This window comes from Bufo gargarizans, chromosome 2, assembly GCF_014858855.1.
Source record: "Bufo gargarizans isolate SCDJY-AF-19 chromosome 2, ASM1485885v1, whole genome shotgun sequence".
NCBI lineage: Eukaryota > Metazoa > Chordata > Amphibia > Anura > Bufonidae > Bufo > Bufo gargarizans.
In genome coordinates, this window is record NC_058081.1 from 465,734,475 (window position 1) to 465,754,981 (window position 20,507).

At 44.1% G+C, this 20,507-nt stretch overlaps 1 protein-coding gene across 2 annotated transcripts in view; it reads left to right on the forward strand.

Moving 5' to 3' along the window:
- GABRB2 (gamma-aminobutyric acid type A receptor subunit beta2) overlaps window positions 1–20,507 on the forward strand; it is a 532,994-nt gene that overhangs the window by 205,317 nt on the left and 307,170 nt on the right. The gene's annotated exons all lie outside the window — the stretch shown is intronic.

Here is a 20,507-nt window from a genome sequence, read left to right on the forward strand (position 1 = left end):
ATGTATCTATGTATTTATGCCAGTTGTCTAGTGTAAATACATTAAGAAATATGGTGTTCAGGATGATTGCCAAGTATTCAAAGCCCTAGCTCCACATTTTCCAACACATAGGTTGATTAAAGTGAATGAGGCAGAGAGTGAATTTGAATTGCAATTTTTTTTAAATTAAAATTACTTCTGCTTAATAAAAAGATTGTAAATTCATCAGAAATCCAAGGTCTTTGAGAGGCTATTTTCTGCAGCAACCTGCCCCACTATGCCACTTACACCAGTCGCTTTGTATTAAAATTACTATCCTGCACCACTGCAGGTCTTTGGTTACACTAAACTGCTAGATTTCATGGAAATCTGGCGAGCTTCAATAATAACATATATTTATTTTATTTTTTTGTTCCAAGTCTGTTGAAGTTACATTTTTAAATTTAGATTTTGAATATAGGATGAATACTATCAAAATACAAAGTTAAAGGGGTTTTCCGAGATTTTCTTACTGATAACCTATCCTCAGGATAGGTCATCAGTATCTTATCTGTGGGGGTCTGACACCAGGGACCCCGCTGATCAGCTGTTTGAGAAGGCACCAGTGCTCCTGTGAGTGCCATGGCCTTCTCTCCGCTCTTCCTAGGCCGAGTGATGACACGCTCATGTGTCACATGGCCTAGGAGAAGCTCAGCCCCATTCAAGTGAGATACCAAGCATAGTCGTTATACAATGTACAACACTGTGCTATTAAACTGTGAGAAAGCAGCGGCGCTCACAGGAATGCCACTGCCTTCTCAAAACAGCTGATGGGTGGGGTCCTGGGTGTCGAACTCCCACCGTTCATACACTGATGAACTATCCAGAGGATAGGTCATCAGTAAATAAGTCCTGGAAACCCCTTTTAAATGTAGAATGGTCCACTCTGTTATGCAGGAGGATTAGTAATACTAATGTGGCATCCCTGTCCCACCAGTGAACTCACTCAATTAGCTTAGAGAAATAGGCCTCTCTGTAGACCTCATTCTCACTCACTCTTTGTCCGAGACTCGGTCTACAGTATCTCTGGGTTAGGGCTCTTTCACACCTGCGCTATTATCTTCCGGCATAGAGTTCCGTCGTCGGGGCTCTATGCCGGAAGAATCCTGATCAGTTTTATCCTAATGCATTCTGAATGGAGTGAAATCCGTTCAGGATGCATCAGGACACTGATGCACTTTTTGCTCCGGCCAAAAATCCTGAAGACTTGCCACAAGGCCAGATCCGGAATTGATGCCCTTTGAAAGGCATTGATCCGGATCCAGCCTTAAGCTAAACGTCGTTTCTGCGCATTGCCGGATCCGACGTTTAGCTTTTTTAGAGTGGTTACCATGGCTGCCGGGACGCTAAAGTCCTGGCAGCCATGGTAAAGTGTAGCGGGGAGCGGGGGAGCAGCATACTTACCGTCTGTGCGGCTCCCGGGGCGATCCAGAGTGACGTCAGGGCGCCCCAGGCGCATGGATGACGTGATCACATGGCACGTCATCCATGCGCATGGGGAGCTCTGACGTCACTCTGGAGCGCCCCGGGAGCCGCGCAGACTGTAAGTATACTGCTCCTCCGCTCCCTGCTCCTACTATGGCAACCAGGACTTTAATAGCGTCCTGGGTGCCATAGTAACACTGAAAGCATTTTGAAGACGGATCCATCTTCAAATACTTTCAGTACACTTGCGTTTTTCCGGATCCGGCGTGTAATTCCGGCAAGTGGAGTACACGCCGGATCCGGACAACGCAAGTGTGAAAGAGGCCTTAGTATCTCTATGTATCTAGTTATGGTTATATATAATATTAAGGATATTATCCACTCATGATATGAGTAGATGCTATTCAGTCCCAGTATAGTGGTTACATAGTTATATAGTTGGTAAGGTTTAGAAAAGACACAGGTCTATCAAGTTCTACCTATTATCTTACAGTGGTCTTATACAGTCATAATATGGTTATAATATTTAGTCACAGTAATTATTATGTGGGGGTAGGGTTAATCTATGGTGTGTCCAGTATTTTGCAATAGAGAATATGAATCATGTGAATGCAGTGTACGTCACAAACACTAGGACTTGACTGTTTGCTAGGCAGCAATGCCTTGTGAAAATGTCACTGAGCGGCAGTTACATTTGTAAATCATGACCGAAAATGTTAAAGCATCACAAAAAGCAGCAGTTTCATTGCTCGTCTTTACCTTTGTTAAATGCTCTTAGCATCGTCAGGGGCTGTTTTTTTTTATCATTGCATTTTACTCTTTTTGGACTAGATGATTTTTTCAATTGGTCAATGTAATACATACAGTCAGGTCCATAAATATTGGGACTTCTACACAATTCTAACATTTTTGGCTCTATACACCACCACAATGGATATGAAATGAAACAAACAAGATGTGCTTTAACTGCAGACTGTCAGCATTAATTTGAGGGTATTTACATCCAAATCAGGTGAACAGTGTAGGAATTACAACAGTTTGCATATGCATCTCCCACTTGTTAAGGAACCAAAAATAATGAGACAATTGACTTCTCAGCTGTTCCATGGCCAAGTGTGTGTTATTCCCTCATTATCCCAATTACAATGAGCAGATAAAAGGTCAAGAGTTCATTTCAAGTGTGCTATTTGCATTTGGAATCTGTTGCTGTCAACTCTCAAGATGAGATCCAAAGAGCTGTCACTATCAGTGAAGCAAGCCATCATTAGGCTGAAAAACAAAAAACAAAAAAAACATCAGAGAGATAGCAAAAACATTAGGCTTTGCCAAAACAACTGTTTGGGACATTTTTAAAAAGAAGGAGCGCACCGGTGAGCTCAGCAACACCAAAAGACCTTGAAGACCACGAAAAACAACTGTGGTGGATGACCGAAGAATTCTTTCCCTGGTGAAGAAAACACCCTTCACAACAGTTGGCCAGATCAAGAACACTCTCCAGGGGGTAGGTGTATGTGTGTCAAAGTCAACAATCAAGAGAAGACTTCACCAGAGAGAATACAGAGGGTTCACCACAAGATGTAAACCATTGGTGAGCCTCAAAAATAGGAAGGCCAGATTAGAGTTTGCCAACAACATCTAAAAAAGCCTTCACAGTTCTGGAACAACATTCTATGGACAGATGAGACCAAGATCAACTTGTACCAGAGTGATGGGAAGAGAAGAGTATGGAGAAGAAAAGAAACTGCTCATGATCCTAAGTATACCACCTCATCAGTGAAGCATGGTGGTGGTAGTGTCATGGCATGGGCATGTATGGCTGCCAATGGAACTGGTTCGCTTGTATTTATTGATGATGTGACTGCTGACAAAAGCAGCAGGATGAATTCTGAAGTGTTTCGGTCAATATTATCTGCTCATATTCAGCCAAATACTTCAGAACTCATTGGACGGTGCTTCACAGTGCAGATGGACAATGAGCCAAAGCATACTGCAAAAGCAACCAAAGAGTTTTATTAAGGGAAAGAAGTGGAATGTTATGTAATGGCCAAGTCAATCCCCTGACCCGAGTCCGATTGAGCATGCATTTAACTTGCTGAAGACAAAACTGAAGGGAAAATGCCCCAAGAACAAGCAGGAACTGAAGACAGTTGCAGTAGAGGCCTGACAGAGCATCACCAGGGATGAAACCCAGCGTCTGGTGATGTCTATGTGTTCCAGACTTCAGGCTGTAATTGACTGCAAAGGATTTGCAACCAAGTATTAAAAAGTGAAAGTTTGATTTATGATTATTATTATGTCCCATTACTTTTGGTCCCTTAACAAGTGGGAGGCACATATGCAAACTGTTGAAATTTCGACACCTTTCACCTGATTTGGATGTAAATACCCTCAAATTAAAGCTGACAGTCTGCAGTTAAAGCACATCTTGTTTCTTTCATTTTAAATCCATTGTGGTGGTGTATAGAGGCAAAAATGCTAGAATTATGTTGATGTCCCAATATTTATGGACCTGGCTGTATTTTCAACACTTTATGTTCTACAGCTTTCACTTTCAGTTTACCTGCAGAATATTGTTTTATGGTTTACATTCAATTCAGTTAAATTATTATGCAAATGATAAGAATATAGATTAAATGAGTATTTATTAGTTGTCAGAAGTTGTGATATATGCTATACATTGAGCAGTCAGAGCAGCTCCTGATTGATTCACTGTAAAGCAGAAAGAAATGGTCTACAGATACACTGAGAGTAAAGCTTGTAGAACAAAAAAGGAGTAAAATACAATAAAAAAAAAAAAAGATCCCTTATGAATTCATAGACAGACATAGGAGAATTATGACAATAATTAATGAACCTTTAATGGGGACCAATTTAAGTATAATACCTAGAATAGCGTAAGCTTTAAATGCAGCCCTTGGAGGGCTAAATTTTAACATGTAACTTTTACTGTTAAGTAGGGATGAGCGAACTCGAACTGTATAGTTCGGGTTCGTACCGAATTTTGGGGTGTCCGTGACACGGACCCGTACCCGGACATTTTCGTAAAAGTCCGGGTTCGGGTTCGGTGTTCGTCGCTTTCTTGGCGCTTTTGTGACGCTTTCTTGGCGCTTTTTGAAAGGCTGCAAAGCAGCCAATCAACAAGCGTCATACTACTTGCCCCAAGAGGCCGTCACAGCCATGCCTACTATTGGCATGGCTGTGATTGGCCGGAGCACCATGTGACCCAGCCTCTATTTAAGCTGGAGTCACATAGCGCCGCCCGTCACTCTGCTCTGATTAGTGTAGGGAGAGGTTGCGGCTGCGACAGTAGGGCGAGATTAGGCTGATTAACTCCTCCAAAGCACTTGATTAATTGATCGATCTGCAGCTGTGGATCATTGAGCTGCTGATACTCAATTGCTCACTGTTTTTAGGCTGCCCAGACCGTTTGTCAGTCACTTTTTTCTGGGGAGATCGGCGGCCATTTTGTGTCTTGTGCGGTGCTGCGACCAAGTGCATTTAACCCTCAATGGTGTGGTTGTTTTTTGGCTAAAGCCTACATCAGGGTGAAGCTGTCACACCAAGTGCATTTAACCAGCAATAGTCTGTTTATTTTTTGGCCATATACTACATCAGGGGCAAGCTGCGCCTGTCACCAAGTGCATTTAACCCTCTATGGTGTGGTTGTTTTTTGGCTAAAGCCTACATCAGGGTGAAGCTGTCACACCAAGTGCATTTAACCAGCAATAGTCTGTTTATTTTTTGGCCATATACTACATCAGGGGCAAGCTGCGCCCGTCACCAAGTGCATTTAACCCTCAGTAGTGTGGTTGGTCAAGCTATCACACCAAGTGCATTTAACCAGCAATAGTCTGTTCATTTTTTGGCCATATACTAAATTAGGGGCAAGCTGCGCCCGTCACCAAGTGCATTTAACCAGCAATAGTCTGTTCATTTTTTGGCCATATACTACATCAGGGGCAAGCTGCGCCCGTCACCAAGTGCATTTAACCCTCAGTAGTGTGGTTGGTCAAGCTGTGACACCAAGTGCATTTAACCAGCAATAGTCTGTTCATTTTTTGGCCATATACTACATCAGGGGCAAGCTGCGCCCGTCACCAAGTGCATTTAACCCTCAGTAGTGTGGTTGGTCAAGCTTTCACACCAAGTGCATTTAACCAGCAATAGTCTGTTCATTTTTTGGCCATATACTACATCAGGGGCAAGCTGCGCCTGTCACCAAGTGCATTTAACCCTCAATGGTGTGGTTGTTTTTTGGCTAAAGCCTACATCAGGGTGAAGCTGTCACACCAAGTGCATTTAACCAGCAATACTCTGTTCATTTATTGGCCATATACTAAATCAGGGGCAAGCTGCGCCCGTCACCAAGTGCATTTAACCAGCAATAGTCTGTTCATTTTTTGGCCATATACTACATCAGGGGCAAGCTGCACCTGTCACCAAGTGCATTTAACCCTCAATGGTGTGGTTGTTTTTTGGCTAAAGCCTACATCAGGGTGAAGCTGTCACACCAAGTGCATTTAACCAGCAATTGTCTGTTCATTTTTTGGCCATATATATACTACATCAGGGGCAAGCTGCGCCCGTCACCAAGTGCATTTAACCCTCAGTAGTGTGGTTGGTCAAGCTGTCACACCAAGTGCATTTAACCAGCAATAGTGTGGTTATTTTTTGGCCATATCCCAGTCTAATTCTGTCACTAAATCCATACCGGTCACCCAGCGCATAAATACTAGGCCTCAAATTTATATCCCGCTAAATCTGTCGTTACCGCTGTACTGTTGTGGCTGGGCAAGTTATTTAGTGTCCGTCAAAGCACATTTTTTGTTCAGGGTTGAAAAACAATTCCCAATTTAGCAATTTCATAATTTAGTGGTTTCTGCTATATCAGAGCTATTTGAAATCTATCCCTAAAAGGGTATATAATATTCAAGGTGCACATAGGGTCATTCAGAATAACTTCACACACACGCTACTGTGCATTTCCAAGTCTAATTCTGTTAGTAAATCCATACCGGTCACCCAGCGCCTAAATACTAGGCCTCAAATTTATATCCCGCTAAATCTCTCGTTACCGCTGTCCTGTTGTGGCTGGGAAAGTTATTTAGTGTCCGTCAAAGCACATTTTTTGTTCTGGGTTGAAATACAATTCCCAATTTAGCAATTTCATAATTTAGTGGTTTCTGCTATATCAGAGCTATTTGAAATCTATCCCTAAAAGGGTATATAATATTCAAGGTGCACATAGGGTCATTCAGAATAACTTCACACACACGCTACTGTGCATTTCCAAGTCTAATTCTGTTAGTAAATCCATACCGGTCACCCAGCGCCTAAATACTAGGCCTCAAATTTATATCCCGCTAAATCTCTCGTTACCGCTGTCCTGTTGTGGCTGGGAAAGTTATTTAGTGTCCGTCAAAGCACATTTTTTGTTCTGGGTTGAAATACAATTCCCAATTTAGCAATTTCATAATTTAGTGGTTTCTGCTATATCAGAGCTATTTGAAATCTATCCCTAAAAGGGTATATAATATTCAAGGTGCACATAGGGTCATTCAGAATAACTTCACACACACGCTACTGTGCATTTCCAAGTCTAATTCTGTCACTAAATCCATACCGGTCACCCAGCGCCTAAATACTAGGCCTCAAATTTATATCCCGCTGAATTTGAATACAATACATTGGGCCAAATAATATTTTTGTTGTTGTGGTGAACCATAACAATGAGGAAAACATCTAGTAAGGGACGCGGACGTGGACATGGTCGTGGTTGTGTTAGTGGACCCTCTGGTGCTGGGAGAGGACGTGGCCGTTCTGCCACATCCACACGTCCTAGTGTACCAACTACCTCAGGTCCCAGTAGCTGCCAAAATTTACAGCGATATATGGTGGGGCCCAATGCCGTTCTAAGGATGGTAAGGCCTGAGCAGGTACAGGCATTAGTCAATTGGGTGGCCGACAGTGGATCCAGCACGTTCACATTATCTCCCACCCAGTCTTCTGCAGAAAGCGCACAGATGGCGCCTGAAAACCAACCCCATCAGTCTGTCACATCACCCCCATGCATACCAGGGAAACTGTCTCAGCCTCAAGTTATGCAGCAGTCTCTTATGCTGTTTGAAGACTCCGCTGGCAGGGTTTCCCAAGGGCATCCACCTAGCCCTTCCCCAGCGGTGAAAGACATAGAATGCACTGACGCACAACCACTTATGTTTCCTGATGATGAGGACATGGGAATACCACCTCAGCATGTCTCTGATGATGACGAAACACAGGTGCCAACTGCTGCGTCTTTCTGCAGTGTGCAGACTGAACAGGAGGTCAGGGATCAAGACTGGGTGGAAGACGATGCAGGGGACCATGAGGTCCTAGACCCCACATGGAATGAAGGTCGTGCCACTGACTTTCACAGTTCGGAGGAAGAGGCAGTGGTGAGACCGAGCCAACAGCGTAGCAAAAGAGGGAGCAGTGGGCAAAAGCAGAACACCCGCCGCCAAGAGACACCGCCTGCTACTGACCGCCGCCATCTGGGACCGAGCACCCCAAAGGCAGCTTCAAGGAGTTCCCTGGCATGGCACTTCTTCAAACAATGTGCTGACGACAAGACCCGAGTGGTTTGCACGCTGTGCCATCAGAGCCTGAAGCGAGGCATTAACGTTCTGAACCTGAGCACAACCTGCATGACCAGGCACCTGCATGCAAAGCATGAACTGCAGTGGAGTAAACACCTTAAAACCAAGGAAGTCACTCAGGCTCCCCCTGCTACCTCTTCTGCTGCTGCCACCTCGGCCTCTTCTGCTGCTGCCGCCTCGGCCTCTTCCTCCGCCTCTGGAGGAACGTTGGCACCCGCCGCCCAGCAAACAGGGGATGTACCACCAACACCACCACCACCACCTCCGTCACCAAGCGTCTCAACCATGTCACACGGCAGCGTTCAGCTCTCCATCTCACAAACATTTGAGAGAAAGCGTAAATTCCCACCTAGCCACCCTCGATCCCTGGCCCTGAATGCCAGCATTTCTAAACTACTGGCCTATGAAATGCTGTCATTTAGGCTGGTGGACACAGACAGCTTCAAACAGCTCATGTCGCTTGCTGTCCCACAGTATGTTGTTCCCAGCCGCCACTACTTCTCCAAGAGAGCCGTGCCTTCCCTGCACAACCAAGTATCCGATAAAATCAAGTGTGCACTGCGCAACGCCATCTGTAGCAAGGTCCACCTAACCACAGATACGTGGACCAGTAAACACGGCCAGGGACGCTATATCTCCCTAACTGCAGACTGGGTAAATGTAGTGGCAGCTGGGCCCCAGGCGGAGAGCTGTTTGGCGCACGTCCTTCCGCCGCCAAGGATCGCAGGGCAACATTCTTTGCCTCCTGTTGCCACCTCCTCCTTCTCGGCTTCCTCCTCCTCTTCTTCCACCTGCTCATCCAGTCAGCCACACACCTTCACCACCAACTTCAGCACAGCCCGAGGTAAACTTCAGCAGGCCATTCTGAAACTCATATGTTTGGGGGACAGGCCCCACACCGCACAGGAGTTGTGGCGGGGTATAGAACAACAGACCGACGAGTGGTTGCTGCCGGTGAGCCTCAAGCCCGGCCTGGTGGTGTGTGATAATGGGCGAAATCTCGTTGCAGCTCTGGGACTAGCCAATTTGACGCACATCCCTTGCTTGACGCATGTGCTGAATTTGGTGGTGCAGAAGTTCATTCACAACTACCCCGACATGTCAGAGCTGCTGCATAAAGTGCGGGCCGTCTGTTCGCGCTTCCGGCGTTCACATCCTGCTGCTGCTCGCCTGTCTGCGCTACAGCGTAACTTCGGCCTTCCCGCTCACCGCCTCATATGCGACGTGCCCACCAGGTGGAACTCCACCTTGCACATGCTGGAAAGACTGTGCGAGCAGCAGCAGGCCATAGTGGAGTTTCAGCTGCAGCATGCACGGGTCAGTCGCACTACAGAACAGCACCACTTCACCACCAATGACTGGGCCTTTATGCGAGACCTGTGTGCCCTGTTGCGCTGTTTCAAGTACTCCACCAACATGGCTAGTGGCGATGACGCCGTTATCAGCGTTACAATACCACTTCTATGTCTCCTTGAGAAAACACTTAGGGCGATGATGGAAGAGGAGGTGGCCCAGGAGGAGGAGGAGGAGGAAGAGGGGTCATTTTTAGCACTTTCAGGCCAGTCTCTTCGAAGTGACTCAGAGGGAGGTTTTTGGCAACAGCAGAGGCCAGGTACAAATGTGGCCAGCCAGGGCCCACTACTGGAGGATGAGGAGGACGAGGATGAGGAGGAGGTGGAGGAGGATGAGGATGAAGCATGGTCACAGCGGGGTGGCACCCAACGCAGCTCGGGTCCATCACTGGTGCGTGGCTGGGGGGAAAGGCAGGACGATGACGATACGCCTCCCACAGAGGACAGCTTGTCCTTACCCCTGGGCAGCCTGGCACACATGAGCGACTACATGCTGCAGTGCCTGCACAACGACAGCAGAGTTGCCCACATTTTAACCTGTGCGGACTACTGGGTTGCCACCCTGCTGGATCCACACTACAAAGAAAATGTGCCAACCTTACTTCCTGCACTGGAGCGTGATAGGAAGATGCGCGAGTACAAGCGCACGTTGGTAGACGCGCTACTGAGAGCATTCCCAAATGTCACAGGGGAACAAGTGGAAGCCCAAGGCCAAGGCAGAGGAGGAGCAAGAGGTCGCCAAGGCAGCTGTGTCACGGCCAGCTCCTCTGAGGGCAGGGTTAGCATGGCAGAGATGTGGAAAACTTTTGTCAACACGCCACAGCTAACTGCACCACCGCCTGATACGCAACGTGTTAGCAGGAGGCAACATTTCACTAACATGGTGGAACAGTACATGTGCACACCCCTCCACGTACTGACTGATGGTTCGGCCCCATTCAACTTCTGGGTCTCTAAATTGCCCACGTGGCCAGAGCTAGCCTTTTATGCCTTGGAGGTGCTGGCCTGCCCGGCGGCCAGCATTTTGTCTGAACGTGTATTCAGCACGGCAGGGGGCGTCATTACAGACAAACACAGCCGCCTGTCTACAGCCAATTTGGACAAGCTGACGTTCATAAAAATGAACCAGGCATGGATCCCACAGGATCTGTCCGTCCCTTGTCCAGATTAGACATTAACTACCTCCCCTTAACCATATATTATTGGACTCCAGGGCACTTCCTCATTCAATCCTATTTTTATTTTCATTTTACCATTATATTGCGAGGCTACCCAAAGTTGAATGAACCTCTCCTCTGTCTGGGTGTCGGGGCCTAAATATATGCCAATGGACTGTTCCAATGTTGGGTGACGTGAAGCCTGATTCTCTGCTATGACATGCAGACTGATTCTCTGCTGACATGAAGCCAGATCCTCTGTTACGGGACCTCTCTCCTCTGCCTGGGTGCTGGGCCTAAATATATGCCAATAAACTGTTGCAGTGGTGGCTGACGTGAAGCCTCATTCTCTGCTATGACATGCAGACTAATTCTCTGCTGACATGAAGCCAGATTGTCTGTTACGGGACCTCTCTCCTCTGCCTGGGTGCTGGGCCTAAATATATGCCAATGGACTGTTGCAGTGGTGGCTGACGTGAATCCTCATTCTCTGCTATGACATGCAGACTAATTCTCTGCTGACATGAAGCCAGATTGTCTGTTACGGGACCTCTCTCCTCTGCCTGGGTGCTGGGCCTAAATATATGCCAATGGACTGTTGCAGTGGTGGCTGACGTGAAGCCTCATTCTCTGCTATGACATGCAGACTAATTCTCTGCTGACATGAAGCCAGATCCTCTGTTACGGGACCTCTCTCCTCTGCCTGTGTGCTGGGCCTAAATATATGCCAATGGACTGTTGCACTGGTGGCTGACGTGAAGCCTGATTCTCTGCTATGATATGAAGACTGATTCTCTGCTGACATGAAGCCAGATTGTCTGTTACGGGACCTCTCTCCTCTGCCTGGGTGCTGGGCCTAAATATATGCCAATGGACTGTTGCAGTGGTGGCTGACGTGAAGCCTCATTCTCTGCTATGACATGCAGACTAATTCTCTGCTGACATGAAGCCAGATTGTCTGTTACGGGACCTCTCTCCTCTGCCAGGGTGCTGGGCCTAAATATATGCCAATGGACTGTTGCAGTGCTGGCTGACGTGAAGCCTCATTCTCTGCTATGACATGCAGACTAATTCTCTGCTGACATGAAGCCAGATCCTCTGTTACGGGACCTCTCTCCTCTGCCTGTGTGCTGGGCCTAAATATATGCCAATAAACTGTTGCAGTGGTGGCTGACGTGAAGCCTCATTCTCTGCTATGACATGCAGACTAATTCTCTGCTGACATGAAGCCAGATTGTCTGTTACGGGACCTCTCTCCTCTGCCTGGGTGCTGGGCCAAAATATATGCCAATGGACTGTTGCAGTGGTGGCTGACGTGAAGCCTCATTCTCTGCTATGACATGCAGACTAATTCTCTGCTGACATGAAGCCAGATCCTCTGTTACGGGACCTCTCTCCTCTGCCTGTGTGCTGGGCCTAAATATATGCCAATGGACTGTTGCACTGGTGGCTGACGTGAAGCCTGATTCTCTGCTATGATATGAAGACTGATTCTCTGCTGACATGAAGCCAGATTGTCTGTTACGGGACCTCTCTCCTCTGCCTGGGTGCTGGGCCTAAATATATGCCAATGGACTGTTGCAGTGGTGGCTGACGTGAAGCCTCATTCTCTGCTATGACATGCAGACTAATTCTCTGCTGACATGAAGCCAGATTGTCTGTTACGGGACCTCTCTCCTCTGCCAGGGTGCTGGGCCTAAATATATGCCAATGGACTGTTGCAGTGCTGGCTGACGTGAAGCCTCATTCTCTGCTATGACATGCAGACTAATTCTCTGCTGACATGAAGCCAGATCCTCTGTTACGGGACCTCTCTCCTCTGCCTGTGTGCTGGGCCTAAATATATGCCAATGGACTGTTGCACTGGTGGCTGACGTGAAGCCTGATTCTCTGCTATGATATGAAGACTGATTCTCTGCTGACATGAAGCCAGATTGTCTGTTACGGGACCTCTCTCCTCTGCCTGGGTGCTGGGCCTAAATATATGCCAATAAACTGTTGCACTGGTGGCTGACGTGAAGCCTCATTCTCTCCTATGACATGCAGACTAATTCTCTGCTGACATGAAGCCAGATTGTCTGTTACGGGACCTCTCTCCTCTGCCTGGGTGCTGGGCCTAAATATATGCCAATGGACTGTTGCAGTGGTGGCTGACGTGAAGCCTCATTCTCTGCTATGACATGCAGACTAATTCTCTGCTGACATGAAGCCAGATTGTCTGTTACGGGACCTCTCTCCTCTGCCTGGGTGCTGGGCCTAAATATATGCCAATGGACTGTTGCAGTGGTGGCTGACGTGAAGCCTGATTCTCTGCTATGATATGAAGACTGATTCTCTGCTGACATGAAGCCAGATTGTCTGTTACGGGACCTCTCTCCTCTGCCTGGGTGCTGGGCCTAAATATATGCCAATGGACTGTTGCAGTGGTGGCTGACGTGAAGCCTCATTCTCTGCTATGACATGCAGACTAATTCTCTGCTGACATGAAGCCAGATTGTCTGTTACGGGACCTCTCTCCTCTGCCTGGGTGCTGGGCCTAAATTTATGACAATGGACTGTTGCAGTGGTGGGTGACGTGAAGCCTGATTCTCTGCTATGACATGCAGACTGATTCTCTGCTGACATGAAGCCAGATCCTCTGTTATGGGACCTCTCTCCTCTGCCTGGGTGCCGGGGCCTAAATATCTGAGAATGGACTGTTCCAGTGGTGGGTGACGGGAAGCCAGATTCTCTGCTATGGGACCTCTCTCCAATTGATTTTGGTTAATTTTTATTTATTTAATTTTTATTTTAATTCATTTCCCTATCCACATTTGTTTGCAGGGGATTAACCTACATGTTGCTGCCTTTTGCAGCCCTCTAGCCCTTTCCTGGGCTGTTTTACAGCCGTTTTAGTGCCGAAAAGTTCGGGTCCCTATTGACTTCAATGGGGTTCGGGTTCGGGACGAAGTTCGGATCGGGTTCGGATCCCGAACCCGAACATTTCCGGGAAGTTCGGCCGAACTTCTCGAACCCGAACATCCAGGTGTTCGCTCAACTCTACTGTTAAGCTAAAAATGATATCATAAGCTGAAAATTATGAAAAACTACGAATATATGTACATATGAGATCACCTGTAACGGCCAGCAATGGATGAGCAACTAGGTTTTATCAGGCTTCTTCTTCTTCTCATTGTTTGGTGTTGTTATTGGTATTGAATGGTTAGTAGAAGTGAAGGATCATCTACTTGGTGCTGTTTGCCATATTGCAAACAACCACTCTGAAAAGTACCACAACTCACAGAACTAGCTCTAATTCTCACAATATTAAAGCATCTGCTCGACTTGTCAGGGAGAGAATAAGAGCAGAATGATGTTCGAATGTAAGGGTCAAAATCTATTCATTGCCCTCATGAAGTGACTTAATCTACCAAGCCTCCCTCCAGAGCAAGGTTAGCATCAGATTTCTATGGAGAAGTTACAGCTCATCCCCAGCTGGCTCCACGTATCTTTTTCAACTGCTTCATTACCTTAAAATGAGTGTGTCAACTATCAATGTAACCTAGAATCAAATATCAAACAGTGTTGAGCGCGAATATTCGAATCACGAATTTCAATTGCAAATATCGCCACTTTGAGAATTCATGAATATTTAGAATATAGTGCTATACGTATTTGCGAATAGTGTTGATGGGGTATATTCTAATTGCGAATTTATTGCAAATTTATCGTGAATATCGGCACTTAGCAACATCCCTAGCAACCAACCAATAGGAAAGTTGCCTACCTCTTAGTGTTGATTGGGAATATTCTAAGTGCAAATTTTTATCGCAAATATATTACATTGCCGCTTTCCCAATCGCAAATTTGCTAATTTATGGTGAATATTCAGCCAAAAATGTGCAAAATATTGCAAATTTGAATATTGCCTATGCCTCTCATCACTAATATCAAAGAGATAATTTGTTACTACTTCTGTAAAAATAACTTAGAGAATCATGCGCCTTTGTATAAACTTCAGCTGTGCAGGGGAAATCAAGACTGAAAATGCTGGTATTCATAAATGGCCTGTGACTATAGCTGTGTCAAAACTTTAAGGGCTCTTCAACTAAAGAAGTTTACAGAAATAGATGCTTTCTAAATTGTAATTTGAGAGGTTTAGTATAGACCTAAATGTACTTGTCCAAAAATGTTGAAAAAAATAAACACGAGTTTAGATGTAGAATTAGAGATCATGATTTCATTATTCTCAAGGCGTAGCAATGCTGGTTTCTCTCCTAGTATTTTGAGAGAAAGGGGCTCTGACGAGGACTCCCAAAATACTCACCAACCAGTGGCAGAGTAACCAAGATAGAAATATAGCTAAGCATTCTCAGCAGAGTAGCAATCAAGCCGAAGAATCATGAAACAGAACCATAGTTAGAAGACAGGCCAGGAGTCAATACCAGGAGTAGTCTGTGAAGGTCTGTTGTCACAAGTGGCCTCTGGTAGCCATGGTAACCTGTACAAATGTCGGATAGGAGTGGGTGACTGTGGAAAAGGAGGAGCCCAACTTTAGCCATCACTGCCCACAGGGACTCTCTTTTGGAACCAGATGAGGTGAGGAATAAAACAGTACTGACAAATATTAATATTTTAATTTACACTGAGGTCTAATTCTTCTAGTAGATCTTATATAAAATCTGAGCCAATCATATCCCATATTGAGTACATTGTGTAGGTCAAACTTCCAGTGAAAGCTAAATCTCCTGTTTTTCAGCTATAAAGTTAATGTAGGGACCCATCTGAATGTAATTGCCTTTAGGAATGGTGACTACATTAGTTTTCATCAGATCTTCCTACAAATTACAAAATAATAGCAATTTCACTCAGCAGAACTCACTGTTTTTGGTTAACAATGTAAACCAACATTGAGTTAGATGATTTACAAGTTCACATGTTCATGGTTTCTGTAATTTGTGAGAGTTCTAAATAGAGGGAGTTATAAACACACAACATCAATATAGTCTAAAGGCAAAATGAGCAATTACAGTACATTTACCTGGACACAAGTCTGTGAAATATGAATATTCAGTTTATTGAGTGTCAGTGAAGCAGTTTACAATCACAAATTCCATAATTAGCATGCAAATTTGCTTCTATAACTCTTGCAAAAACTCCACTAGCCTTGTACCCATCATGTCTTAGATTTAATTGGATTCAACGTGCTTGTATAAATTACTTAAATTAGGTGTGGTAAGAAAAGGCTTTGATTGCTTGCCCTCAACCAATTATTCTAATGAGGTTAGAATAAACAAAAGGCGTAATAAAACGGCATTGGATTTCCAAATACAGCTACTTTCAACTAAAGCAGAACCCTAGAGGCACAAACTTTAGTCAAATTGTTACTTCCTATACCAACTTATAGTGGAAAAATGAACAGAATAGATTTGACATTATTTTGTTAAAAATATACCTTAAAGCATTGATACAAGTCATAAGACAACATTTGAAGTCTGTATCCAGTGTCATGCTCCTTTGTCTTCTCAATCAGAGATCTTCTCATGTACATGTTGTCCTATAGCAATGGAGGACAGACTTGGCAATTAAATATTCGTATAACAAATTTTTATCACGAATATCAGCACTTCGAGAATTTGCAAATATTTAGAATATAGTGCTATATATTCGTAATGACAAATATTCTTTCTTTTTTTTTTAACACAGTACACATCAGGTGATCATCCCTCCCTTCTTCTAGATTGTGGGCCAATGAGAAGGCTTTGTCACAGCTTAGTAACATCCCTAGCAACCAATAGAAAAGTTGTCTACCCCTTCACTATATAAATTAAGAAACTCCCCCAGGAATTTTGTGAAGTTTCACGTGTGAGAGAGAGGAGCTTGAATACTGTGCTGTGCTTTTTCAAATACATTCCAAATCGCATATAAATATTCCAGATAGTATTAGATAGTAATAGGGAATTGTATAGCTGATAGGGTCCAGTGCAGGGTGTAGTGTAAGTTATAGCGATAGCTAGCTGAAATATATAATCCTTATAGTTAGTGTTAGATAGTATAGGTTATAGTGTCTGGCAGGAAAATAAATGTGCATGTGAGAGAGATTTCTCTGCTGTCCATATATGCCTCAGAAATAGTGCTGTGATTTCCCAACAATACTAAGTTCAACAATCAGTATTATGTTGTCAGACCTAATTTAAGGTGAAGTTCTATGTATTGCACTAAAATATTCGAATCAATAGTGGTGATTTGTGTGATCTCAAATACTTTGAAAAACTCTAACTGCATATAAAGCTATTGTTATTACATGCATGGAATTTTAATCTAAAACAGTGCTGTAATGTACAATAACTTTACCGTGATCAGGAGTTGAAAGTTGCTGCCAACCATTTTCATCACTTATATAGCTAATAGTGCGTGCGTATGTACCCATGCGCGCATAATAGCACGATTGAAAAGAATATCACAAAATCATGAATATTTGGCAAATATTCACCTAAATATTTGTGATATATCGCAAATTTCAATATTGCCCCTGCCGCTCATCAAAGAGCACAGACTTCCATTGTTTGTTATTATTATATTATGAGACACCTTAAAAATGTTTTAAGACGAACCTTCCCTTTAAACCCTCATTTATAGATTAGTAAGTAATCCTTTGTTGAAAGTCACAATTTTCTCATAGCAGCTTCATAGCTATATACATAAATATGCCAGCATGGTGTCCATTAAGAGAAAGTAGACAGGTCTTACACTCATTAGGGCTTGATTTTAATTGTGGCAGCTCTTAAATTTGTCTATAGAGCATAGGCACTTGGAGGACAACAGGTATCTTTTGAACCTAATGGATGTTCCTTCATTTCAATATGTGACGGACTAGCAATTTGAGTATTTACATTATAGCTTTCAAGCTAATGATATCTGATCGTGGGGCTCACTGTAATGACATGATTTAGGGTGGATGACAATCCAAGCTTTGTTTATTTAATTTAGACAACCACTTTAAAAAACCGGACAAGTCTTAGTTGACCCACTCATAAAAAAATAATTTAGTAACTTCTGGGTGAAATTCCTATGAGACATTGCTTGTATGATGTCTTCTATTAGCAACAGAAAAATTGTTCAACTAATTTTTCTACTTTTTTTCAGGTTTTGTAGGACTGAGTTAGATCTACATCCACAAAGATGAATTTGCATGCATTCAGCTTGAAGCTCCCTTGCACTAACAATTATTACAGACTATTACCATCACCAAATATTGCCAGCTAGTTATATAAATAGAGTTATTTCCAGTACTACTTAAGTCCTATGTGAGTGGTTGTTAGATCTTTTTAGAAATTGTGTTCCACATGCCACATAATTGACTTCCTATAATTAAGCTACAAAGGTTTTCAAATGTTGACACTAGTAACCTCTTTTTTCTACCAAATGATTTATTGCTGAGTGATCTGGGGTTATCCAAACTAGACAGCCCCGTTATACAATTTATCTAGCAGTTTTTATGTGTATGCAAAGAGGCATCTCACAAGAAAGAGAACAATCTCACCAGCATCACCTATTCAAAGTGGTTTGCTATGAGTGAAGAGCCGACTTTCCAGCAAGCCTTGGGATTTGACAAGGAAATACAGCCAGGCCAGATATCCATGTGTAGACAACTGTTTGGGGGTGCATGTCCCTCTACAGTATGAAGCAAAATTCTGTCTGGCTCAGTGCGATGCCTTGGAAGCATCTTTGCACATTTACTTCCCATGGAGCATTGCCAATAAGGTTCCATACCATGGGGTGCCTCCAGTAAGTCTTCATACAGGACTGGTCCCTGGAGATTCAACAGACCTCCTAAGCTAGTTTTTTATATGAAGTCTAGAAGATGAGTCTGGTAAATGTTGGCAGCATAAGAAACTTCTAGTACAATTTAGTTTTTTTTTAATGTTATTTCAACTTTTGATTTGTTAAGGCTTCATTAACCTGAGGTGTAATTGCCATTGTGTTTTGCTGATACAGTACCTCTGTTTGTGCCACAAAAGGCAGCATTGTGGACATTATATTTCAATCTAAGCAACAAAGGTGTAGTAAAATCCAAGCATGTACAAACTTAATGAAATATTATTTATAATGGAAGTAAAATAGTGGCTTTTTCTCATGGGAGATATGATAAATGGCCACATCAGCCCAGCACTAATTAGTACAATTATTCAAATTGATCCTTGGCCACATCCGAACATAAAAATGACAAAATACCTTGGATAGTTGGCGCACTGCATATGTAGATAGCATCATTTGCACATGACATGCAATAGATAACAATACAAATGGAAGCAGAATTAACTTCTTAAGATTCTTTGGTATGTTTATTGACCATTATTAACAGGAAATATTTGGAATGTAGGGCAATTTACAAATTGTCTACACATCTCACTGCTCAAAAATTATATTGTTGTATTACTGTATGGAATACATCACTTCTTCCCTTAATTAAACCCCTAAGTGAGTAGATTAATCATGGCTGTCCACATAAAACAATTACTAATTCAAATAAACTTCTCTCATTATAGAATATTCATTACATACTTTATTTACCTGAATGTGCATATTTGTCACCACTTATCAACATGCTTAGAAATTTGCTGTGGTTTTTGAAATGTTGTAGCTAAGACTAGGGCTGAGCGAACACCTGGAAGTTCGGGTTCACCGGGTTTGGCCGAACTTTGGCTCAAAGTTCGGGACCAGAACTTGACCCGAACTTGACCCCGAACCCCATCGAAGTCAATGGGGACCCAAACTTTGGGGCACTAAAATGCCTGTAAAATAGACATAGGAAACGCTAGAGGGCTGCAAAAGGAAGCAAAATGGGGGTAAGAGCAGGACTATTGTCCTGCAAACTAATGTGGATAGGAAAATTGCTTAAAATAACAGAATAGAAAAAAATACAAAAAAATTATCTTGAACTAGGAGAAAGAGATCAAAGTGAAGTAGGAGGTTGAAGTGGCGGTGAAAGTGGAGGTGTAGGTGGAAGCGGCGGTGGAGGAGGAGGAGATAGCCAACACATTATTATTATTTTTTTAAATAAATTTGGAAAGACCCCAAAACATTGGGAAATAGCAAAAAGAATGCAAAGAGTGCGCTGGAGTATAACAATAGCTGGGTGCTGCCGGTATACTTGTCTACTCTGCACAAGGTACGGGCAAGTCCTGTGGGATCCATGCCTGTTTCATTTTAATAAACGTGAGCTTGTCCACATTGGCTGGCGACTTCTTCCTCCTCCTCTGCCTTCGCCTTGTGCTTCCACTGACCCCCCGCTGTCAGGTGGGAATGCCACCAGCAGCGCGTCCACCAGCGTGCGCTTGTACTAGCGCATCTTACGATCACTCTTCAGTGACGGAATTAAGGATGGTATGTTGTTCTTGTAGCGGAGATACAACAGGCTGGACACCCAGTAATCAGCACTGGTTAGAATGTGGGCAAGTCGGCAGTCATTGTGCAAGCACTGCAGCATGTAGTCGCTCATGTATGCCAGGCTGCCCAGAGGCAACAACAAGCTGTCCTCTGTGGGAGGTGTATCGTCTGTGTCCTCTGTATCCCCCCAGCCACGCTCCAGTGATGCCCATGAGCTGCTTTAGGTGCCACCCTGCTGTGAACACGGTTCCTCCTCCTCCTCATAATCCACCTCCTCCACATGCTGCAGAACTGTGCCCTGGCTGGACAGTTGTGTAACTGGCCTCTGTTGGTGCAGGAACCCACCCTCCAAGCCACTTGTGAATGACTGGCCTGATAACCATGGAAATGATCCCTCTTCCTCCTGTGCCACATCCTCTTCCATCATCGTCCGAATGATTTTTCAAGGAGACATAGAAGTGGGATAGTAACGCTGAGGACGGCGTCACAGGCACACTCCATGTTGGTGGAGTACTCGAAACAGCACAACACTTGAACCTCGAAACAAG